This window comes from Camelus dromedarius, chromosome 35 (genome assembly GCF_036321535.1).
Source record: "Camelus dromedarius isolate mCamDro1 chromosome 35, mCamDro1.pat, whole genome shotgun sequence".
Classification (NCBI taxonomy): Eukaryota; Metazoa; Chordata; class Mammalia; order Artiodactyla; family Camelidae; genus Camelus; species Camelus dromedarius.
Genome location: NC_087470.1, coordinates 12,514,572 through 12,539,684, shown reverse-complemented (window position 1 = coordinate 12,539,684; position 25,113 = coordinate 12,514,572). Strand labels below are relative to the sequence as shown.

Below are 25,113 nucleotides of genomic sequence, written 5' to 3'. Positions count from 1 at the left end.
AGCGGGGCAGTGCAATTAGGGTGCGGGGGCGACGTGGGTAGGGGGCCCGCCGCCCGGGAGCCGGCAGTTTGCTCCCTTCCTCCCCGCGGCGTGGCCTGGGGGCGGCCTCTGCTGCCCGAGAAGCCGGACGCCCGTCTCCAGGTGAGCTTGCTGCTGGGGAGCGGGCGCGGTGCGGTCAGGGGGCCGGTAAGCTGGCGCAAATAGTTTCTCTCTGTGGCTTGTCTTTTCATTTGCTTAGCAGTGTTTTGAAGAGCTTTGAAGAGTCTTCATTGTGATAAAGTTCACTCTATCAGTTACTTTTTAAAATAGATTATACTTTTGGTGTCATAGCAAAGAAATGTTTGCCAAACCCAAGGTCATATTGCTTAAGCCTATGCTTTTCCTCCTAGCTGTTTTATAGTTTTGGATTTCCTATTAAGATCTATGATCCATTTTGAATTAATTTTTCTGTATTTTGTGAGGTTTGGGTCAAAGTTCATTTTTCTCTTTTTGCATATGTATATCTAATTGTTCCAGCACGACTTGCTGAAAAGATCCTTTCTCCACTGCATCCTTACTGAGATTCAATTGTCCATCTAAGTGTTGATTTAGTTCAGAAAATTCTATTCTGTTCCATTATTCTATTTTCCTGTTTTACAATACCGTACTTTCTGATTACTGTAGCTTTATTTTAAAAAGTCTGAAAATCAGATAGTGTAAGTCTTCAAAATTTTTCTTGTTCAAAGTTGTTTTGGATATTTGCAATGTTTTGCATTTTTATATGAATTTTAGAATTATTTTTAAATTCCTACGTCCTGTTCTGTCAAATTTCCACCCATGTCTTTGGTCATCTTCAAAGCTACATTTTCTGAAGAAGTTTCTCTGGATCCCAGGTGAAAGGAATTTTTCTTCTTCTATGCTCCATACACACTTCATAATATTTGATTGCATTTATTCATATTTAGCTGTATTTATTTGTCTGATCTTTCCTGCCATATAGTAAAGCTCTCAAGATTAGAAATCTTGACTTGGTTCCCTCTGTCTGCTGAGAAAACTAGTTCTGTGCTTTGCAGGAGTGAGTCCTGCAGTCAGAGGCATCTGCAGCACACATCTAGCTCATCGCTTGCATATTGTCAAGGAATCCTGCAGATTTAGAATTGTTTATTATTTGTTATCTCCAAAACAGCTCGGTGTTTATTACTTCTATTGCTACTGCTGCATTTTCAAAGAGCAATGGGCTAATTATTTTCCAAATATCAAAACTTGCTACAATTGACTTGTGATGCTAGTTATGTACTGCTGTGTCTTAACAACCTGCTCAGTGTTCATAGGCTCCTTCACTCACGAAACTTTTGGTAGGATGTCTTTGGCTACTTGAACAGCACTATCTGAACTGACTCCTCCTGTATTTCTAGTGTCCCCTCGATCCCTCCTCCAGCCCTCCCTGGGGGACCAGTAGATCTGCCCTCAAAAAGCCTGTTGTTTCTCAGGAAGAGTTTCCTGTGAAATATAATCATGTCCCTCTTGTGGGGACGTTCAGTCCAGAGATTTGGTGGCAGGGGAAAATGTTTAGTCTGCTTTTGGTAGAGCCTAAACTGTTCCATAATTATTAGAAGCAAATCCAAAGAGGAAACTGTGTTGGCATCTAACGAATCAGCATAAATGTCTGATGAGGAAGATCAGCTTCCCCGTCCCACTCAGGTGTCAGGTTGATGTGACGCTCACCTTGGCTAACGTGTCCCCCTGTGCGCAACGTAAGTTTGAAGACATTATGAATGGCTTTTTTTTTCTTCCTTAGTCTTTCCACATTCAGTGTGTCTGGTGAAATTATATGAATCCTACTTATTTGCAGCCCAGCACTAACCTTTTTTTTTTTTTTTTTTTTAAGAATCGCCTGTTTAAAAGGCTAGTGGACAATTTGTTAGAAGATAGAAGTCCTCTTAGATTTTGGTCCTAAATTCAAATCTTGGTTAGTGGTGAATGAAAATTCCCCTTAAAATTTAAAATACAGTGATATAAAGTTTTAAAAAATAGTTAAATTTTAGTCAATTTCATTAAACACTATAACATTTATTTACCTTTAACCTGTTTCTGGGGCAATTTTGCAATGATTCCCTCTCTTCATTGATTCTCTCTTTGTCAGAGTCCTTGAGAGGCCCCTGTCATCACTGTCAGTATCATCATCATCATCATCATGATGGAACAGATTCCTCTGGAAGATTCTAGGAAAATAAAGGGATGGGGAGACACGTAGGTGAGTGTGTGTGTATACACTGAGAAGAATTATTAGACGTTAGATGCACAATATCCATTCCATTTAGAGAAGAATGTGGTCATGAAATCCTGATGTGGTGAATGAAGGAAGCGGTGGGAACAGGATGGTCAATGGAAAGGAGAAGGAAGTGAGCAAAGCTGGGAGCATAGATCCTCTGTTAGAGACCAGCACGTTGGTGTGAATGAAGGGACTGTGGTGGCAGAACAATGTGTCCCCCACCCCTACAGGGAAGTCACCTGTGACATGTTACTGTAGACAGTAAAGGGATGACAGGCATTTTAGGACAAAAATCTTAAAAAATCTTAGAGGATTTTCCTTCTAAATTGGCTATTAGCCTTTTAAACCCATAATACGTTGTTAAAGATTAGTGCCAGGTTACAAATAAACAGGATTTGTATAATCTCACCAGACGTACTGAATGTGGAAAGACTAAGGAAGAAAATCAAAAAGCCGTTCACAAGTGTCTTGAACCTTTAATTGCTCACGAGAAGAAATGTTACCCACGGTGAGTGTCACAGGCACATACATAATGCCTGAGTGGGATGGGACAAGGGGATCCTGAGATGAGGTGATAGGGAGAGTAGCCTGGATTTTCCAGGTGTGCCCAGTGTAATCACAGGGGTCTTTACAAGCATAGGACATTTCCCATCTGAGTTTAGGATCAGAGGGAGGTGCAGCCATGGAGCGATGTTCAGAAAGGCTGCTGGCCATGAAGATGAAGGAAGTCGTGTGGCACAAGCTAAGGAAGGTGGGTGACCACTGGAAACTGGAAAAAAACAAACAAGGAAACATTTTCTTCTAGACCCTCTAGAAAGAAGGCACTCTGCTGGTACCTTGAATTTAGCCCAATGAGAACTGTGTTGGATCTCTGACCTCCACAGCCATAAGCTGATAAATCTGTGCTGGTTTAAGCTATTAAGCTTATGGAAATTTGTTACAGTGGTAATAGAATAATAACATAGTGAGCGGTAGTGTAAGGGATTAAAGGCCTAGGATGGGGTGTGGAGAGGATTCTGACATTTACACCTAAAAAACAACCAGGTGAAGTTGGAAGGTGTTTTAAGGAATACCTACCTGGCAGGGCTGTTGAGCAGACTGTTTGGAGTGAGGAGAGCATTGGAGTAGAGGAATCAATTAAATCTCTACCAGAAAAATAAGGAATAAATTCTAACAGGGCTTCAGAATGGAAATGGGCAGAGAGATATAAACATTACTTTGAAATTAGCTACAGGTTTGATGACTGCATGTTGGGGAGAGTTAGGCGATGTGTGGACTGAATGTTTGCATCCCCTCAAAATCCATATGTCGAAACCCCATCTCCCAGTGTTATGGTATTGGGAGGCAGGGCCTTTGGGAGGTGATTAGTAGGATAAAATGAGGTCAAGAGAATAGAGCCCTCATGAATGGGATTAGGGCACTTATAAGGGGCCCCAGAGTGCTTGCTTCTCTCTGCTCTCCACCCCATGAAGATAGTGGGAAGACAGCCATCTTCAAGCCATGAAGGCAATCCTCTCCCAGATACCTTGATCATGAATGTCTCAGCCTCCAAAACTTGAGGAATATGCTGGTTGTTTAAGCCACCTAACCCATGGTAATTTTTTACAGCATCCCAGACTGACTAAGGCAGTGGAGAATGCCTCCGGGTGTGAAACTGATTGCCTGGAGAATGCTGAAACCCAGGGAAGTGGGCAGCACAGACGTTAAATCACTTAATCCTTCCAGCACAGTAGGAGATAGAGCCTACATATTCCTCACCATTTAAAGGTTAGGAAAAAGAGGCACAAATAAGTAAAATAACAACAACAACAACAACAACAATAATAAAAATTTCTCCAAGATTCACACAGAACCCCCCAGAGGCAGAGTGAGAATTTATACTCAGGCAGGCTGGCCCCGGAGACCCTGCTCATAATTACTAAATCAAATGTCCTGGCTTATGTTGATCTTTTTTTTTCAATGTGATATGACGGCACTATGTCCAGTAACTTATAACTTCAAAATACCTCACTATAAGGGAATCATTAGTCACGGGCATTACAAACCACAGAAAGCTAGACATACAAAAATAACGTGTTAGGGCAAGAAAACCACTAATGTTTCTAAACATCATACGTGCTGAGCCTTTGCTGTAAAATGTTTATTTATAATTCTGCCTGGGTACAGAATAACTTCATAATTCTGCATGTGGCTGGTGGCTCACATGTTGGACAGCACGGGACTAGAGAACTTAAATGACTTGCCGAGCCTCACCAAGGAAGCTCATGGTGGAATCAGATCTACAATCTGGGACTTTTCCTTCTTATCCAGCAAGTCCTTCATGGAGGCTTAGAAGCTTCTCCTTTGGTGCCCAGCTGTCTATCCATGCTTATGACATCTTGTCAGGTGTCCCAGCCTGCTCCTGAACATCAGCCGGTACACACTTCTGCTCTTTTCTGACCATGTAATATCTCTTAGAAATTTTGGTGACATCAGTTCTTATCTGGAAAGGTAGTGGCTAGAGATGTAAATGTGTCCACAAGAGCAGACTGACAGATTTTTCATAAACATAGCAGGAGTGTTCAAGAAAAGAAAAAGTCAGGAAGAAAGACCAGCAGAAGCAAGTCATTTAATATACCAAATGAATACTTTCAATGTTTGGTTGTGTTACTGAGTCCAAACTCATTCTGCTCACTGCAGGACAGGCCAATAAATTGGAAGACCATGTTCTGTGGCAAGAAATAGCATCTTTAATAGCAAAGCCAGCTGACTGAGGAGATGGCAGAGTAATTGTCCTGGAGAACCATCTTCCCCTAGTCACAAATCAGGCTCCTTTTATATTAAAAATGGGAAGGTGGTGTTCTTGATTGTTGCAAACATCTTGGTGTAGGAATCCTTTGTTAGAAACCTTTGTTGTTGCAGCTGTCCACCTGGGTCAGATCCCTGTAAAACTCCAACAAAACAAATGTTATTTTCTGTTCTGCAACATGTTATCTTTATAAGAATGGAAAAGTGTTAATATCCTTAAAGGTCAAAGCCTTGAGAATAGGTTCTCCTGTGTATTTCAGGCTCTAGGCAACATTGTTTTATAAAAGGTGCAGAACCAACAAGACTAAGCCTCGGAAACAGAGCACAGGGTTAAAGTCAAAGAAAAAGATGTAATATGGAGTCAGATTTGTTCTTTCCTATTTCAATAGTGCCATGGAGAAACCACTTTGGGCAGCTTTTTGTGGGGCCATGGAGGCTTTCTCTCTCTGCCTCTGGGCATCTCTGTTGAAAACACTTCCTAGCTGTCTGGCCTGCTGGAAACCCATTCCACCTGGTTTGCCCAGAAGATGTGTTCTGTTTATAACTCATTTATACTCCTTGGAAAACAACTCAATTAAATCTAAAATGGTTTTCCACCAGCTCCCCTGGACAGGGGTCTGTGATAGCATGTTATTATTTTATAAAAAATATACATAATAAATGAAGTCATAAAACAGCACTGGGCACATAGGAGAGAGTCAATAAATGCTTCCTGGCTTAAAGCAAAAGTGACGGCTCAGTTTTCCGTGGCTGCTGTACTTGCTGAGCTAGTTTCTCCTTCCCTGCATTACACTTATTTTTTTAACTGAAAAGGAAACCCATGCATATGGTAAAAAAAATTCAAACAGCACAAAAATACACAAGGGAAAGATTTCCCTCATCCTTTGTTCTCTCAGCCCTCCCTGGAGATGCCACTGTTTATAATCTTTTGTGAGCTTTTCCAAATATTTTATGCATATTTCAACCTATGTATGGAAATTCCTTTAAAGTTTTACTTATTTTTAACCTAAAGGGATTTAAATCCTCAAGTGGCTTCTGCCTCGATAATAGCAAAGAACACATCAGACTCTGTATTAGATCTGTTCCTTTGACTTTAAACCTGTGCCCTGTTTCCTAGGCTTAGTCTTGCTGGTTCTGCACCTTCTGTAAAACAATGTTGCCTAGAGCCTGAAATAGACTGGAGATCCTATTCTGAAGGCTCTGACCTTTAAGGACATTAACATTTTTCCATTCATATAAAGATAACAAGTTACAGAAGAGGAAGTAAGATTTGTTTTGTTGGAGGTTTACAGGGATCTGACCCAGGTGGATAGCTGCAAGAACAAAGAATTCTAACAACAAAAAAATCCTACACCAAGATGTTTGCAACATCCAAGCAAGTAGGAAAGGAGCCTGAATTCTGACTTGGGGAGATGGGTTTCCAGGACATTAGTTTGCTATCTAGGTCTACAGAAACTTGCTATTCCATGCCCCAACACCTTGTCTCTTGATTTATTGGCCTGTCCTGCATTGAGGAGAATGAGTTTGGACTCGAGAACACTCCTATCTACATAGCAAGATGGGCACTGGAACTGAGGACAGCTCTCCCACACCCAGGGACCTACTGTGAGCCCTTCATTGTTCCACTAGGGTGGAAAGTGGTTTACCTAGGAGAGATGGGGACTATGCACCGACAATCGGGCAGTCTTCACTTTCTGGGCCTCTGAACTTGTACCTCCCACTCCCTGCCAGCCCAACACCTGGGACAATGCAGCTAAGGCAAAGATCATGCCTGCCTCGGTTTCCCAGCCTGTAAAAGGGGAATTTATACTCTTCCCAAGGTAGTTCTAAGCGACAACGCCTGTGGGTGTTTGGTTCCGGGAGCAACAGGAAGCCCAGCTTCTCTTGGGGGCAACAGGTGTGATCCCTGTAGGGGTTCTGCAGGGCCTTGGCTGGAGGGCTTGACCAGGGAGGTGAAACTTGAGCTTCCGGCCTTGAGGGGCTAGAGAAGGGCATGGAGGCAGGACTGGCACCTCATTCGGGGTGCCCTTGAAGGTAAAGCTTTTCTCTTCATCTCGGCTACTCCCTTCCCCCTTCTCCCTCTAGATCTCTCGCTTCTCCTTGCTCCTCCTCAGTCCATCTCTCTCCCTCCACTTTAAGCTTCCTCTCCTACTCCTCTCAACTTCTCCCCCTCCCATCTTCTCCCTCCCTCGATTCCCCAGTGTATCTCGCAGAACCCAGAGCCCAGAGCGGATCGCTGGCCCTCCCGTGCATGCCCATGGTTGGATGCCAGCTGGACCGAGGGTCCGAAGCTCCAGATCCGAGCCAGGGATCAGCCCCTTTGGCTGCTCGGCTCTGTCGCCTGGTAGGCCTTTGGCTCCTGCCCCAGGTCGGGGCCTCCGGCTTTGTAAGTGGAAAGTTGGGGGCTCTGGGAAAGGGGGTCCCCGTGTCACAGCCTGCGAGGGCTCGAGTCAGCGCGTGTCCAGCTGACTGGCTCGCCCCAGGCCCCTCTGCCTGCGCCACCTGCCCCGGCGCCCAGGCCACACCTGTCCAGGGCCGGGAACGCACCTGCCGGGGACATGGCCACCCCCGTCCATACCGCGGCACGCACCTGCCACCTCTCGCCCCAGCCGGGCTCCCCTGAGTCCGCGGCCGGCGCCCCCTTCAGCTCTCCCTCCGCGAGTCCCCTCCTCCCGGGCTTCCTCTCCTCGGCCGGCGGCAGATCCCGCCCCGCCCCTGGGCGGGCTGTGTCCCGGGCCTGCGGGGTCTGCGGAACCGGGCATGGGCGGGGCAGTGGCTGGGACTGGCCTCTGAGCGGGGCTGCAGCCCGCGTCCCCGCCGCTTTAACTGCCCCGCCTCCCCTAGACTGCACTCCTCTCCCTTTCCCTGTCCCTGAGGTCCAGCTCAGTGGCATGGACGCTGTTCCCTGTGGCTGAGATCCTCTGGCTGTAAGGCCCAGCTTCTCCTGGCAGAGACTTGGGAAAAGAGAGCGCTGAGCATGCTTCTGTCTCCTCCCTCAGTGTTTCTGCCCCAGGTAAATAGCCTTAATACTTTTTCTGGTGTTAGGATGGGGGTGCTTGCTGATGTCACGTGTTTTTACGGTGAGCGTGATCACAGTGTTGAAAGCAGGGCTTGGTTCATTTAAAAATGAGCTGAGGAGTAGGGGCAGGGCTATACTTAATATGTTTGAGTTGTTCTGCAGGAGCTAAGGCCCCCACCCATGTGGAGGATGGTAACTTCAGGCTGAGCACGAGATTCCTGGAACACGGCCCTATTACCTACCACCAACTAGTCAGAAGAAAGTCACACACCTGGAAGCCCTCAAGCCTCATTTTGCCTATTAAAAGCTTTACCCTAAAAAAAAAAAATTCACCTCAAAAACCATCAGAGAATTCAGGGTTTTTGAGCATGAGCCACTGTTCTTGTTTGGCCCTGCAGTAAAAAACTTTCTCTTCTCAAAATAAAGGGATGAGGGCATGAGGCTGTGACATTCTCCATCCTCCCCTCTCCTAGAGTGAAACATGTGACCTTCGATTTTAAAAAGATATAGTCCTTAATTGGTCCAGCCCTACTAGTGTGTGTTAACAAAAGCAGCACCATCAGAGGCATTTTGGAGACCTAGGAACATTGCAGTCCTAAAGATCTGGCAAATTTTTGTTTGGTTTTTTTTTTTTTGTTTTTCTTAAACTGTGGGGCAGACTAGTAATATAGAGGGAAAAATAGTGGTCCAGAAATATTTTTTCGTAGAACAGCTTTATTGCGATATTGTTCACACACTGTGAAGTCCACCCATTTAAATGGTACAATTCAGTGGCTTTTAGTATATTCACAGTGGTGCAACCATTATTATTCCAGAACGTTTTCATCACTTCAGAAAGAACAGTGGAAATGAATGATCCATCCAAGTCTCCCCAGTGGTGGTTCTAAAGAAGTTTCCTGGCTGTTCCTGACCCTAAATTAACTTGTTACATTCCATAAAAAATCTGGTAGGAAATCTAATCAGAATTACGTTGAATCTACATATCAGAACAGGAAGAATTAATGTCTTTATGGCATAAACTTTTTCTACCCATAAATGTATCTGGGACCCTATCTTTTCGTCTGTCCAGAGGCTGGCCTATGGAAAGTCTTCACTAATTTTTTGGGTCTGTGAATAATGAGATTATATATACCGTTGGTTGCAACTGTAGCTTTTCACGAAAGAGAAAATAACCTCAGTGAAGCCAATTGACTCCCTAATGGTCAGAAAGAGTGACAGCCATTGCTGGAGTGATCGAGTGGACTTGGTGCTTGCAACTAGTGTTCTCCACCACCTACAGCTAAGGGGATTACAGTGTTCTTTTATTTATTTATTTATTTTTAAAATTCTTATTTTTTAGTAAAGTGTAATCAGTTTACAATATTAGTTTCAGGTGTACAGCAGAGATTCAGTTATATATATGTATATGTTCATGTATATTTTTCAGGTTGTTTTCTGTACAACTCTTTACAAAAAATTGAATATAGTTCCCTGTGCTATACAGTAGGTCCTTGTCATTTATTTATTTTATATACAGTAATGTGTATCTGATCATACTAAACTCCTAAACTGTCCCTCCCCCTTTTCCACCTGCTGACCACAGTTGGCTATGTCCATGAGTATTTCTAGCAGCATCCTTTTTGCTAGTAATATATGCTGGTTAGCTGCCTTCATTTTCAGTAATTCCATCTTATCTGTGGGCGTTTTTCTTCTGGTGAGCCTGCATGTGGTTTGCACACGTGTTCATAGAGATCTGTATTTGGGAGAATTCCAGGCCTCGTGTAGTGCCTGGCACGGAGCTCCCACTGAGCTCATGCTTGAACTGGGAAAAACCATATGAAATTTGGAATTTCCACTGTGGTTGAGACTTCCAGGTTTCTATAACCTATTTAGCCCACCTTAATGTTGGTGGCTCCCATATTGGATAATTTGGTGGAACTGCATGGTACGACGGTGTAGAGAGAGGACTTGTATGTTTCTTTTCTTTCCTTTTTCTAACACTCATTCTCATGTGCCTCCCACATCCTTCCCCAGCAGTGCCCAGGGCTGGCTTGGTGCTGCGCTGAGGTAAGATTTGTAAATAAGGCCCTTTCCTCATCTCTTCTGAGCCTCCGTTTCCTTCTCTGCACAATGAGGGCTTAGAATTGATAATTGCTTTTTGGTTTCTTTTAAACCCATGTCTCCTTTTGAGAAACAGAGAACTCAAATCTCTGCTCCAACCCTAATTCTTCAGATTTTCATACGTCCTCCAGGGGTGACACAGCACTTTGTGGAAAGTTAATGTGACTTTGGTTCTTTCCAGGCAGCACAGAAAAGTCTTAAGAGATTTATTGCAGGGAGGGGGCAGGTGGGGGGCAGTATTTCACACTTTCTAGTGTGAGAACTGCAGCAGGGGCTTGTATTTAAATACAGCCTCTGACGTGGCTTCTCTCTAATCTTGCACAATGTGATAAACCTCTCTTTTCCTCTGTTTCTTCATGTGTCAAGTTGGAGTGATATTATTTTAGGTTTTCGTGAAACAATATAGACATAAGCCATTTGTGTCTCAGTAGAAATCTGACCTGCTAGAGAATCAGTAGTTTCTTCAAAAAAAAAAAAAAAAAATCTTGTCCATAGCAATCTGTCTATGTGTAATTTGAATTTCCTGGAGTGTGTGGGTTGAGACTAAATTTCATCATGGGACAGGTGGCCCCTGGGTCTGGGGACCCCAGTTTCCTCCTCCCCAGTCCTCTTCCTCAGTCCAGGATGCAGTTCCTGCCATTAGAAATACACAGACTTCTTTTGGATATGGCTTTTAATTTTATTGTTTCACTGGGAGGGCTGCTGTCATGATTTCTGTGGTCAGGTTTTGGTGACCTGAAGGCTATGCAATAGGGTATTCCTATTTAAGTATAAGAAAACAAAGTTACAAATACAAAATTAGACCTAGGGTGGAGGCAGGGGCTCTTGGAAGTGGGGACCATTAGCTCTGTTAGCTTCAGGTGCAGTGGCCTCTGGCCATGAGGACCCATCCTTGTGCTCTGGAGTTGGAGGGACCAGTAGGTTCAGTGGGAATGTTTACTGAGTGTATATCATAGGCTGTGCATTGTCCTATTTGTACTCTGTGTTCCTTATTTAAGACAGTGAGCTCATTTAATCTCAATAACCTCTTTAAAAAATTAGACTTTTTATCTTGAGATGTAATGAAGCTTCCCATGCAGTTGTAAGAGCTGATACGGAGACAGCCTATGTACACTTTGCCCAATTTTCCTTAATGTTTCCATCTTGCAAGGTTGGGGTACAATTCATTATTGAATCACTAACCCTTTGAGGTTTGTGTTATTACTCCCATTTCTATTCGTGAATAAACTGGGGTTTAGAGTAGCACACTGGCCTGCCCATGTCACCCGTATTGTTAGTGTAGAGTCGGGTGGAACGTGGGCTAAGGATTTCCAGGCAGTACCATTGTGATGGTCTGTGGCAGGGGCAGCATTCACTTGCGAGTTTATTCATTCATTCAACAAACACTTATTGAGTAACCTCTGTGGGTAAGATGCTATCATAGGGTTATCTGATTCTTCAGCAGTACTGAGAATCAGGTAATGTTTTCTTTTTTTTTAATCTGAGAAATTTAGCTCTGAGAGGTTATAACCCCCCGCAAAGGAAATATAGCTCATAAAGGAGGGATAGTACATGTGTACAGTCCTCCAATTTTTATGCAGATTGTACCCTAGGCATTTTACATTTGCAAACTTCCATAATCCAGATATACTCTTGGAAGGCAAGGATTTATTTTTTAATTGAAGTATAGTCGTTTACAATGTTGTGTCAATTGCAAGGTCTTTTTTTGAATTTTGAATTAAAAAAATTAATATTTGATGTGGGGTAATTAGGTTTATCTATTTGTTTCATTTTTTAATGGAGGTACTGGAGATTGAACCCAGGACCTCATACATGTTAAGCATGGGCTCTGCCACTGAACTGTACCCTCCTCCCCAAGGAAAGTTTTCTTATCCATTTTTCTGCAGCTTAGGAGTTCAAGTAAATTGGAGTTGAAATCCAGATCTTTTGATCCCACTGTGGTTCTTTTCTTTATATTCTGCTCAAGGGGGTGAGGAAAGCAGTTCCTTTGTTCATTCTTGTATTCAGCATTTTTGAGCACTGACTTTGCATCAGGGCCTGGCTAGGTGTTGGAAACTGAAAACAAGAAATGACCCTTTACTGCAGGGGCTGGAAGCCTAGACCAAAAGATGGGTAATGTGATCCGAGCTATGGTAACTATGTGCTGACGCTGAGGACAAACTGTATGCCTGGCTTTGCTTGGGCTTCCCTGCCTTACGGCTGCTACACACCAGGTCACTGCATCCCAGAAGGGTCTGCAGCCCACAGCAGAGTGTGTACCTCAGTCTCCTCTCCCCTCTCAGCAGGGCCTGCAACATGAGCATCCCTACTATGTGCAGTGTGCTGAGGACAACCAGAATCTCCCCGTGGTGGTCCAACCTGTTTGGGATAGTCTCAGAGGAGAATTTCTTTTGCATCTATAAATGAATCTCCTCGGTGTGCCAGATCAGCCCGTGTGGCTCCCAGTGCACACTGTGTATCCACTACAGGCAACACTACGGGCCCAGGAATGGGTGGAGCGATTTCCAGACCCACCACAAGGTCGTGGGCCTTGTCACCATTACCGACTGCCTCTTGGTCAAGACCTTCTAGAAGCTCCACGTGCAGAGGAGCTGTGTGGCACCACACTCTACGACCCTCAGCTCTTTGCCTTTGGGCTGCATGGAGAGGTGGTCAAGCAGCCGCCCACTGATGTGGCCTTCAACCTACAAGGTCTGCAGAATAGTGGAGAAGAGGGTCGAGGACATCATTGAGTCACTTTTCATCGTGCTCGTGTCCAAGAGCCTGCACGGGGCCCCCGATAATTCTAGGGACAAGATCCCCCTCCCCTGCATCCCGTTTGAGAAGAAGGACTTGGTGGGACTGGACACAGACAGCAGATAAGCCTACCTGGAGGCCCGGCCACCCTGGCTGTGTGCCACGTTGCTTCCCTACAACCAGAAAGGGATTGGCAAGGAGGAGGGCTGTCTTGTAGCCAAAGGGGGAGGGAGGTGCAGCCCGCCAGTTTTCAGACATTTAAAAGTGAATCCGCCTTTGTTTCAGAGAGATCCTTTTAGGGTTAGTGTGGACACTTACTCCCCCTTTTCAGCCAGGACCCCTGGTGGGACCCCTGGAGTCGCTGTCCAATAGAGCAGCCACAGCCCCTGAGGCTAGGAGCGCTGTGGGTTTCTAATTTTTGCTTGTTCCTCTTTTTCTTTCTCTTCTTTCCGTTTTCTCTCGGAGCTCCCTGTGAGCGTGTTGTTGCGTCTGAAAATGTGGGCTGTGCACACCCTGCGTTGGAAATAGCGAGATTGCCCTCCGTGCTGCCTCCATCGCTTTAAGAACCAAAAACTTTTGTTTAATAACATTTTTTATTGATTTATAATCATTTTACAATGTTGTGTCAAATTCCAGTGTTCAGCACAATTTTTCAGTCATTCATGGACATATACCCACTCATTGTCACATTTTTTTTCCTCTGTGAGTTATCATAACATTTTGTGTATATTCCCCTCTGCTATACAGTGTAATCTTGTTTATCTATTCTACAATTTTGAAATCCCAGTCTATCCCTTCCCACCCACCACCCCCCTAAAAAGCAAAAACTTAATGGTTGCTTTGATTCATGTATTATCTCAGTTATGTTTTTATTTTCTAATTTTTTGGAATTTTTGTTTGTTAGCATGTCACCTGCTGGTGTTTGATACCTGGTAGAATCCTTGCTTTGAGAAACATGTTTGGTCCTCCTTACATTTGGTGACAAATGAGCCCTTATTAATTTTGTTTGTTTGTTTTGAGGAGGTGAGATGCGAATTGAATTAGGCGGCTTCTAAGGGATGTTTTTCATGGGTATTTTTACTTGGGAAGTCAAAGTCTGCAGCACCTTGCTTGATTCTGGCTTTTACACAAATGTGCTTGGCACGTGGTTCCTGGCTGTCGCTGTGTGACGTGCATGATGGCGCTTCCTTGCTGGCGGTCACTGGTGAGGAGGAGGCCGGCTCGGGGGTGAGCAGCTGCAGGGGACGCTGTTGGAGGAAGCAGTCAGCGGGTTTGCTTTTTCTTTTGCCTTCCCCTTGCCATTTACTTTACTTTTTCCTCATAAAAGGGCAGAAGCGGATCTAAAATCCATGTCACTCTTTTACTCCCTTTACAAGGCTGGATTTTCTGGTATCAGGACAATATGACCTTCTCCTAAGTAGCTGGCTTACCTGGATCTGGTGGACACAGGGACCGCTAAAGGGGACCGTAGCTTCCTCTCTGCTTCAGCCAGTGGGCATTCAGAGCCAGGTCTGTGGTTTGCCTCAGCAGCCGTGCACGCCTCCCTGCACCGGCCTTTACTTTTAACCCATGTTGTCAGTAAAGAGCTGACTCTGTCTGTTGCAGCTGACGTCCACCACTGACGGCCGTGTCATTAGTTTGCGGTAGTAAGACTCCAACACCCAAGTCAACCGTGAAGGTAGATGCTTTGACCGACCTAGGACCTTGCATTTTCACCCCCCAAGCTGGTTCATCTCACCCGGGGGAAGGGTTTGGCCACCACAGTCATGCTGGTCATTAGACCTTGTTTCTCCTTTCATGCTCTGGTCCAAATGTGGACACTTCATCCTTCACTGACTTGGTTTCACTTCAGACAGGCCAGACATTCTGAAAGAGTCCATCACAGTCTGGGAGGGAACAGAACAGAATTTAAGTGTCACAAGTAGAAAGAGTCTAGGCTGTCCGGGTTGGGAAATGCAGGCTGGAATCTGTGATGGCTGGGCTGTGCCCTGGACACAGGCCTTTCCCGTGGCTCCTTAGAGCCCAGGGGTCGGAGTGAGAACAGACTTGCCTTGGTTCCTCCATCCTCACCTGCTCACTGGCATGTGTGTATGCTAACAAGCAGCTCCCACAGACCTCATGCCCTTCGAAGCTCAGACCACGAGAGAACCTTGAGTCCCTTCTCCTGGACCTCCTTTGTGCGAATCCAGTGCCTTCTGAGGTGACCTGTGCCAGGAGATGCCTCCCCCTCCAGGGAGCTCCCTTCAGAGGACTGTGACTAAATGCACCTTGCTGTGAGCTTGTGGGTTCCGGTCGTGGTCTTTGCAGAACCAGACTTGAGATGGGCTTAGCGACGGAAATGACAGGACCAATTCCAGGGCAGGGCTGGGGTGAGGGAACAGTGGAAATTTAATGTGACCTCAAACACCTATGTGGGTGCTGGGGCTGTTACTAAAATGAGAACCCGGGAGTTACCTGCAAGGGGTTGAATTCCATAGTAAATGGTGGACATGAGGCAATTTAAGATGCCATTTGTCATCCGAGTTATGAATTCAAACAGGCACTTCGGTCTATGAGACTGGGGCTCAGGGGAAAGAGCCAGACTAGAGTTACTTGTTGGGAGTCGTCATTCTTAGCTGGTGTTCACAGCCTTGCATGTGGATGAGCTCATCTCAAGATGTACAGTCTGAGGCTGAGGGAGGGCAGGGCTGTGCCTGGACTGGAGGAAAACCCAGACCATGCTGCTTTGGTGTGTCAGTCAACAGCGTTTGGGATTTTCAGAGCAATGCCATTTATCATCAAAGGGCCGGCGAGGGGGTCGTTGCCGCCCAGGAAGAAATCACAAGGGAGGGTCGTGACCACATGTGCATCTCAGGAAGATGCGGAAGCCGCAAGATCTGGGCGGGACACCTCCTCAGAAGCTGGAATTGCAGTGGGGAGTGGGGAGAAGGTAGTCACACTCATCTGTGAGGGAGGGAGGGAGGCGTGGGGAGCCCCCACCCCAGTGGACTCGCTTTCTCCTTTCCACGTACAAAACGCAATCATACAGAAGATCTGAGGTGAGAGAGGATGGGGGTTGGGAGGGGACCTAACCTGGAGAATGGTGGCTGGACAGTTCTCGAATATTCTCCCTGCCAAGTAGACTTAAAAAAAAAAAGAAACTCTTAAGAACACGGATAGTGACTAGGGAGGAGGCAGTCCTTTTTCTGGCCTCCTAAGAGTAAGGCATGTATCCGGGGATACACAAAAGAATCGGGCATTTTGTCCCGGGGACTTGACCCTTACCGGGGTAACAGTGCAAGTTTAAATGGGGAGAAGGAAAGCGGAGGGAAACTAGCCAGGCCCCGTGTCAGGTACCAGTCGGCCGCCCTACTTGCGTGTTGCATTCACATCCATGCCTCCCAGGTGGGCGGTGGCAGCCCCCTTTTGCAGATTGGGAAGCCTTCTCAGAGGGGTTAAGGAATTGGTCCATTTAGCGCCTAGTAAATGCTGCAGCAGGATTCAAGCAGGGCCCTGTCAGACTTCAAGGGCATGTTTTCTCTACTAATTCCGGTACCTCCCTGTTGTACGTGGAATGGTGAAGTGGGTCAGTTTTGGAGCCTTTCAGAAAAAGTGTGATTTAAGTGTCTCAGAAGTGTTTCACAAAGCTCAGTGATCTTCGATGGTTCGGAAGCACCGCAGTGCTTTACACCCCACAGATGTAAGGTCTTACTCCTTTGACAATGATGTGGTTGCAAATGACGTACAGGTGCAAAACCAGACTTAGCAGCTTCTGAAGAGAAACTCTCCAGATCTCCCTTGATCGGCTTTCTTCCGCGGGATGTAACTGTGCTGCAGCGTAGGCCTGAGATTTCTCTATGGAGTGAAGATTTGGTATCCAATGTTAGCATAAAATGATCAGATGGAGAAAATCGACGTTGACAATTTATTTTTGGGTTTCATTAGACAAGATGCACTATCAGTTAATGGCCCAAATAGCATATGAAATTGAGTAGAGAACATTGCATTTCTTACTTTCTATTTAGAGTTCTCTTACAGCATAATGTTGCCTGCTTTGGAACATCAGCTCCACCACCAGGGCGCCTATCAGTGTGTTGGTGTGATTGCATTTATACAGTGCATGTAATCTGGGCTTCCTTGGTCTCAGATACTCCAGTGCAGAATCAAGGGCTATAGTCATCACTTAGTCATTCAAATACTTCTAAAACTATATGATGCCAAAAAAAAAAAAAAAAAAGGAGACAGAGAGAAATTACCTTTATCAAAGTTCCTTTGGATTCTAACTGTAAACTTTTGTTGAGCAGCTCTGGTTTCCTTTGGATATGAGTGCATACATTTCTTTGCATGTAACTTGGTTTTTGGACTAGAACACCAAGCTCTGGCTTTCCACAAGCCACAAAAATAGTAGCCAAATTGCACATGTATGAAATATTTTATTCTTTTTTCTGAGAAAGTCTCCTTGAATTTGGGACTTGGGCTGTGATTTTTGTTTTTTGATTCTCCCACCCCTCTTATCATCCCTCACTCCTTCTTCCCACGTGGCCTTCAAGAGTTCGTGTTCTCCAAGGAGCAGGTGGACAAACACCCAGTTGGTCATTATGCAGTGCTGCTGTAGAGGGAGCCCAGCCAAGAGCTAAAGGACATTATCAGAGAGGACTTCCTAGAGGAAATGGACTCTACATTCAGTTGTGAGGACAGAGTAAGAATCAGCCAGGAGAAGGGGTCAAGAGGGTGGCTCAGGTGGAAGGAGCAGCCCGGGCAGATGCCTGGAGGCTTGTGGGTGGGGACTCGGGGAGAGTGCCCTGTGTGCTCCAGGGTGGAGGGTGCCCCTGCTGGGGAGGACACTGGAGAAGGCCTGGGGTGGAGGGCTTTGGGGGAGCTTGCTTTTTACTAGAATTGACAGAGGAGGCGGTGAAGTTTGTCAGAAGGAAGTGACCCTCAGTAGAGGTCCTCCTGGATTTGCTTCTGATGTTCTACAGAAAGGTGTCGGGATGGGTGAGAGCAAGTCTGTCTGTCCGTTTGAAACCCACCCCTTCATTCATTTATTTATAACATGCTCACTTCTAACTGTCTAGGGGAGAGGGGTGAACCGACAGTAGTAAGCAAAATGTACTTGCTTCTTGCGAGCTTAGCAGTGTCAGAAGTTGATTTAGCTTGGAATGTTCTAGGAACACAGCAGGGAAACCTAAACCAAAGTGCGGGGATTGGAGGCAGGGAAGGTTTCCTTGATAAACAGAATCAGAATGAGCCCAGAGGCAGGTGGGAAGTAGCTAGGCATCAGGTCAGGGGTCCCCTGAGGTCACTGGGGACCTGGGTACTGCGGTGAGGCTGGGTGATGAGAGGCAGGGGCGGGGGTGGGGCTAGAACTGTACCAGCGAACCTCTGAAGTGTTTCAGTGGAGGAGTGATGTAATCAAATTTGTGCTTTGGGAAAGCTGTCCCTGCTCTCTCTCGCTCTCTCGCTCTGGCTCTTGCTCTCTTTCGTGTGTGTGTGTGTGTGTGTGTGTGTGTGTATGTGTAGCGGGGAGAAGGGGGTGGGTGCCACTGAGTGGGAGGGTCGTTAGAAGACCACTCGCAGGCTGGGAGGTGACCAGTGGGAGAGGGGCGTCAGGGCTGTGTGGGGACAACAGGGACAGGGTGGATGTAGTATATCCTTATGGGGAGGGCTTTTAGCTGGGCCACCCTCTTGGCGTCTTGTGGCTGGAAGAAAGCAGATGGTGGCAGCCAGCCTGACTTTCCTCTTCTGTCCTTCCTTGCCTTGTGTGATGGTCTTAGCTCAGCCAATATTTGGAAGAGAAGAGCTAAATTCCAGAGTAGCCCAGGATTTTGTTGAGCTCATTTAAGTGAGATCTGATAGGATTTAAGTATGTGTTGAGATCTGCACGTTCATTTAGCTAGAAATTCACCGTCTTTTGCATTACCATAAAGGTATTTATTCTTGATAAAGATTGCTTTCTTGGTGAAAGGAAATTGAATATAGCTGCTGTTTTTCTCAAAAATATCTTATCTTTAAAGAAATTTAATGTTCAAAAGAATAGGAATATTCTGAAATGATAAAGTAAGGCTCCAGTGTAGTTTCTTTGGTTTCAGAGTTGACACGGAATTAGAGCCTTTGCATTACTTAATAGCACATCCTTGTCACTATTTAAAGAGCTGTTAGTGAGCTCCCCAGGCCCCAGCTCTCAAAGCATCATTAAATCTTGCTCTGAAATTGTGAATTTGTAAAGATCTTGTTTGCAGAATCCAAACAGTTGGTTTATAATATGCAGCATAGCTCTTTTTATAAAATAATAGGTTAAAAGTTAAGAAAGTAGAAGATAGATATTAAAGCTGAAACATAAACATTCTTGTGCTAATGTGATTGGAAATTTTGAAAAGAAAAAATACTTCTGTAATGTCATTTACATGAGATACTTATATGTCTATGACATTTGAAAAATAACTACGCAGTGTTTTTCAAAGTCAGGGCCATTCCAGCTCAGATACTGGCAGTGATGGTTGCAGGTTTTCAATTGTAGAGTCTTAATTTGCCTTCTTTGCTTTTTTGTTTTTTTTTTGTTTTTTTGTTTTTTTGTAGTGAGAAGGTTGAGTAGTGCTTTGCCAGCATGCTTTCGGGGCAATTTTGACGCAGACGTCGTGCGCCAGCAGTGAGAAATTTCTGTGCATTTTACTTTCTGGACATCAACAGGGCGCATGCGGAAACACGAGGGGGTTTGTGCCTGCAGGCCGGGATGCTTCAGGGCTCCCTGGTCCATCACCATTTGTTCTGGAGCTGCTCCGGTCAGTGAATGACTTTCTGTGGTTTGGAGGTAAGGTGGTCTGATGGAGGTGATCAGATGTGTAGTTAAAGCGCTGTTATTTGAAATAAGAGAAAACCTTGAAACACAGCTCTAAAAATACAGGATGAGGGAGGAGAATTGTCTGAGCTGCTTGCAGTGGGGAGTCTTCTCAGGTGACTCCCTCACCGTGATTCCTGCCAATATCCGCCCCAGCCCTGCATGGTAGTCTTACCGAAGCAAGCATGCCCTTTGCTCAGAAACGCGCTGAATTTCCTTGTGCCTCTGTGTGTTGGCTTTTTTAAAGCACATCTTGCCCTTTGCTTCGAATGGAATTCTTGTTAGGAACCTCTTACACTCATTCTTCCAAACCTTGTCCATATGTAGCGGCTGAGTGGATGAACAGAATACAATATCTCCATGAAGTGGAATATTATTCAGACATAAGAATGAATAAAAAAGAAAAAAAGGGGGGGAGATGAAAAAGGTCACCTGCTCTGGGAAGTCCACCCTGATGGCTCAACCCGCCCTTTTCCCTTTGAAACCCCACCCCTTATACTCCTCTCTATTTGATAGTACTTACCACTTTCTAATGAACTATAGCCTTTAAAAAAAAATAAGATGCTAATACCACTTTGAAATGGACAACCGTTAATAACAGCATGTTAAGTAAAAGGAGCCAGACACAAAAGGCCACATATTGTTGATTTCAGTGATCTGAAATGTGCAGAATAGGCACATGCAGAGGCAGAGGGCAGATGATGCTAGCGAGGGGCTGGCTGGACAGGGGGATGGGGAGTGACTGCTAATGGACAGGGGATTTCTTTTGGGGTGGAGTGTTCTGGAAATAGATGATGGTAAGGGCTGCACAACCGTGAATATACAGAAAGCTGCTGAATCGTACCCCTTTAAGTGGGTGAGTTTTATTATATGTGAATTATATCTCAATTATAAAACACTGGAAAAAAAAAAAGGACAGCCTCTCCCGGGCCCGCCCCGCAGTGGGGTCTGTCAGTCTCCCCCTGGGCTGGAGCTGCCTGTGACATGGTTTTCTCCTGCAGGGACTGTCTCCTGGAGGTGGGAGCGGGAGGCAAGGTCTATGTGTCTCCATCATCTAGTATGTTGTAGATGTTCCCTAAATGCTTGTTAATAAATGCCCTGGGAGTGAGGACTAAAATGGGGCTCTTTCCTGGAAGAAGCTGTCAGCTCAGAGGGCCTGCCAGCCACTTAGGATAAGTACCGGTCAGAGTGAAGTAACAAAATTCTCTGATAGAATTTTAACAACCAGCTGTAGTACACACTAAGTCGAAGAGATTCTTGAATGGACTTACATTTCCTAATATGGCTTCTTAAAGAGTAGAGAGAAATAAAAGTGAGAAAGAAGAAATCAATGCAAAAGAAAAGAGAAAACATGTAAAAATAATTAAGCTGAATGAGAAAAGGAAATGATGGGAGCTTGAGTACGTTGCATTGAAGGAGAAGTCTGTAAATACTCGTGACTGATGGCTGGAGGGTACCTGTGAGATTGGGCACTTCTTCAGGATGAGAACCCACCCGGGACCCTGACCCACATGGTGGTGACGGGCTGTCAGCTTCCTGCAGAGAACGGGGTCCTGGGTTCTTGGCCTCTCACCTTCAGTCCATTGGAAAGGTACAGTGGAGCTTCTGGGGGGCTCCACGACATGCGACACCACAGCAGACGGAGGGCAGAAGAGCTTGTGGGGACCCGGCTCACTTGTGTTGAGCCAGATGGTAAGGAAATTTGTAGAACCATAAAACGAGGCCACTCTTCTGGAATTTGTTTTGGAAAATAGTTATCCTTCATAAAAATTTAACATTTAATGTGCTTATTATTTTGATAGGAATGAATGCATAAAGTTTTAAATCCTTCTCTATTTTATTTCATTTTTTTTAATGGAGGTACTGGGGATTGAACCCAGGACCTCTTGCATGCTAAGCATGTGCTCTATCCCTGAGCCATATCCCTCTCCCCTAGTTTTACTTTTGAATATGGTAAGTATCTGTAAGTGTAACCTGCACACACACACAGAAGCACTCTTTGAGACCCTCAGTGATTTTCCAGAGTGTCAGGGAGATCTAAGACCAAAAAGTTGGAGGCCCACAGAGCTAAAGAATACAGATTAAGACTGTAGCCCAGCTTGTCAGGCGTGTGGCTGCGTAAAGCTCTCAGGGTGGAACTGCCGGTGAGAGGAGAGCAAACGGTTGTAGCTACTAACTGTGGCCGCCTTTGAGAAGGAGGCAGGCCAGTTAGATATTTATTCCAGGTGGGGCAGATGAATTTAGGGTGAAGGAGGTGGAAAGGTATTCTGGTCCTGCTTCAGGTGGTATTATTTTAAAACACTTTCATTTATGGGGTCCTTCCTGCTCAATCCATCTCTCTGCAGTGGCAGCATCTGGCCCAGAGCCTGCCACAGAGCGCACATTAGATTCTTGGTTAAATGAAGGACTGGATGGCCTGTTTCACGTGTGGGCTCAGTCCATCAGTGGAACCCTGAGCATCGTGAGATTCTTCCGTGTTGCCAGCCTTGACACGGGCGTGCAGAGCAGAAAAGGTGGCGTGTTCCTGTTTGTAACAGAACCAGAGATCTGTGGGTTTGATCTTTGGGGGAAAAATTGGCATTTCCAGGTAATCAGATTGTCCAAATCATTCTTAGTCACTGCAGTCTGAGATGAGGATGGGCCGTAATTTTGTTCATTGTACTTTCATTTTAACGCCCAGCTGAGCCTGAGGGGCTGTGTTCAGCCTCTGTCATCTGTCACTGTCCTGCTGAGACTGGTTGCCAAGCTGGGGCTCAGAGGTTCCAGGGAATCTCACTTCCTGCCAAGGCAGCCAACAGACACCGCCCAGGTAAGCTCTGCCCGTGCCTCTGTCCTGGGCTAGTTGGCAGTCCTTCAGCAAACAGGAGTAATTTGTTATTTTCCCCTCTGAGTTAAGCTTGACTAATGTTTAAATAAAGTATAAAATCCGTTGCGTCAGGAATCCTACACATGAGACATTTTCTTCTGATTTTACTGAATATGCATTGATCTTATTGAGTCTAATTGAATGATAATAATGGATTACAGTCTTTGGTTGATTTCTGGAACAGATACATAACATTTCATGGTAGATCGACCTTGAACTTCTGGGTTCTTTTCATCCTGTGTATTTGCTGATGTTAATCCCAGATGTCAGTTTTAACAGCTGATTCAGGGCCTGGGAGCTGCTGCTTTTTTTCCTGGTTGACGAATTTCTCTTACTGAATGAAGTTAGACTTGGTTATGTTCATTAGCAGCTGCAGACAGCAAAGAATTTTTTTTTCAGGAGATGACCTGCAAATGATCGCTGAATGACTTTGACCCTTTGGGCCCCTAATGAATGAAATTGCCTTAAAAGTTTCAGAACATAGCTGTCATATCACACAGGTTGCAACGGTAATAACAGAATGCGGATATCCCGGTGGGACACAGAGCTGCCAGGTGATTTTTGATCCATGAGATTTTATTTTTTTTTTATGGATTATTCCCTCCAAGGAGAAAGCTTCTGGTAGTAGATGTGTATTAGATGAGGAAATGCCTTAAATTTCCTTCTCCCTGATTTATTCCATCCCCCCCCACCACCAAGTGGTGCAGAGAACAGAAGCTGTGTGGTCTGAACCTGGGTGCACTCTTTGTACCCAATGAATCTGATGCTTCTTGAAGACAGGCTCATCATTCTTCCTCAGGCCGTTCTAGTGGTCTCAATGGGGTCTCAGCTGAAGAGGGAAGAGGCAGCCTGAGATGTGACAGAGGAGATCAGGTCTAGATGTCTCTGTTCCCCCTTTCCTGGGCTTGATTCTGACCTGAGGTCCCTCCCGTCAGTGTTCCCCCCTCTGTGTTTATCCCTTGCCGTCGTCTCTGCTGTCTTTGGGAGGATGTTCCAGCTTTCTAAGCCCCCGGTCCTCTGCTCCCTCTCTCTGGGAGTGCCTGTTGCTGTGGGTGGCTTTGTTTTGTTGTCACCCTGCAATGTGAAGAGTCATGTGCTGAGGCCGTTCTACTCATGTGAGCAGTGAGGCTCAGAGATTTTGCAGTCATGTTTCTTTTTCCCCCTTGCTGAGTGTACGTGAAAAAGGTTTAAGCTAGAGAAAGGGCTCTGTCGGCAGAAATGTCCTTATTTAGCTTTGCGTGGTGTAAAAAAACTTGAGAGCTTTTTAATCATTGAAGACAGTCTGTGGGGGAAACAGTCAGTGAAGCCCAGGTGAGACCTGGAAGAGCCGCACTTCCCTCACTGCCACGGGTGGTGATTTCACCCCCCTTCAGGCAGTAAAGGGCCCAGACCAGTGAACGGAGGTGACATCATGAATACATATGTGTATCCACTGCTTCACCTTGGGTGTTAATTTCAAGCTGAGACAGTTTGTGGCGGCAGCCTCATCCTACATCAGGAATTTACGAGGAAGACCAGACAGACTTGATTAGTGCAGTATGAAGTTTTCATGAAATTAATGTCATTCTAGTAAGATAGGGACTAGTTAAAGTGTCTTAAGCAGACAACCTTGAAGATTATTTACATGAATGTGCATTTTTAAAACTCAGAATTCGTATTGCCATGTAACCATCCACTAGAACTTTTAAATTTGAAGGAATCTGACCAGAACCATTAATTTAGAAAAATCAACATTAAATATTTTCAGGGAATAACCTTATCTCTTTTGTGATTGAAGAAAATCTTGATTTTTTTTCTGTACTCTTAATAGGTTTTTAAATATCAAAACATTGATTTGACATGTCACTTTTTAAATAGAATAAAGTTCAAGCTGTTTTAATATGTAATTAAATATTTTTGTATTTCAGCAAACTGGTGTGATTTCCTGACTCTTTGTGAAGTATTTTGCAAGACACTTAGATTACCTATGTTGGAAAAATACAGAAGTGACTTTTATGAATATAGGACTAGTACAGATCTGTTGGTTTTTGATATAGTGCAAGACATGAGGACTAGGAGAACTTTGCTGCTGATTGCCAGAAGGACAGATGCCGGGTCTTAGTCTCCCTTCCTGTAAAATTAAGAGGCTTAACTGGATTCTTTCCACTACAAAGCTGAGTTTCCATGAGCCTATGTCTTTTGTTAATATTCAGGAGTATTACCAATTTCAGATTAAATGCTGAATACCACTCCCTTCCCCGAAGCAGAATTCAGTGTGTGCTAGATAAGCATTTAGTTATCTGATTCTTCTTTCTTTTTTTTAAATTTTATTTTACTGAGTTATAGTCATTTACAATGTTGTGTCAATTTCCAGTGTAGAGCACAATTTTTCAGTTATACATGAACATGCATATATTCATTGTCACATTGTCTTTCACTGTGAGCTACTACAATATCTTGTATATATTTCCCTGTGTGATACAGCTTGTTCTTGTTTATCTATCCTATATATACCTGTCAGTATCTACAAATTTCAAACTCCCCGTCTATCCCTTCCCACA

At 44.9% G+C, this 25,113-nt stretch overlaps 1 long non-coding RNA gene across 1 annotated transcript in view; it reads left to right on the top strand.

Annotated features, from left to right (window-relative positions):
• The first annotated feature begins 7,882 nt into the window (after positions 1 to 7,882).
• The window catches only part of LOC116147423 (uncharacterized), a 133,901-nt gene continuing 116,670 nt past the window's right edge, over positions 7,883 to 25,113 (top strand). The window contains exons 1-3 of the long non-coding RNA XR_010379070.1: positions 7,883 to 8,051; positions 19,449 to 19,680; positions 22,388 to 22,516. This is a non-coding gene — a long non-coding RNA (uncharacterized LOC116147423). The remainder of the gene's footprint in view (positions 8,052 to 19,448; positions 19,681 to 22,387; positions 22,517 to 25,113) is intronic.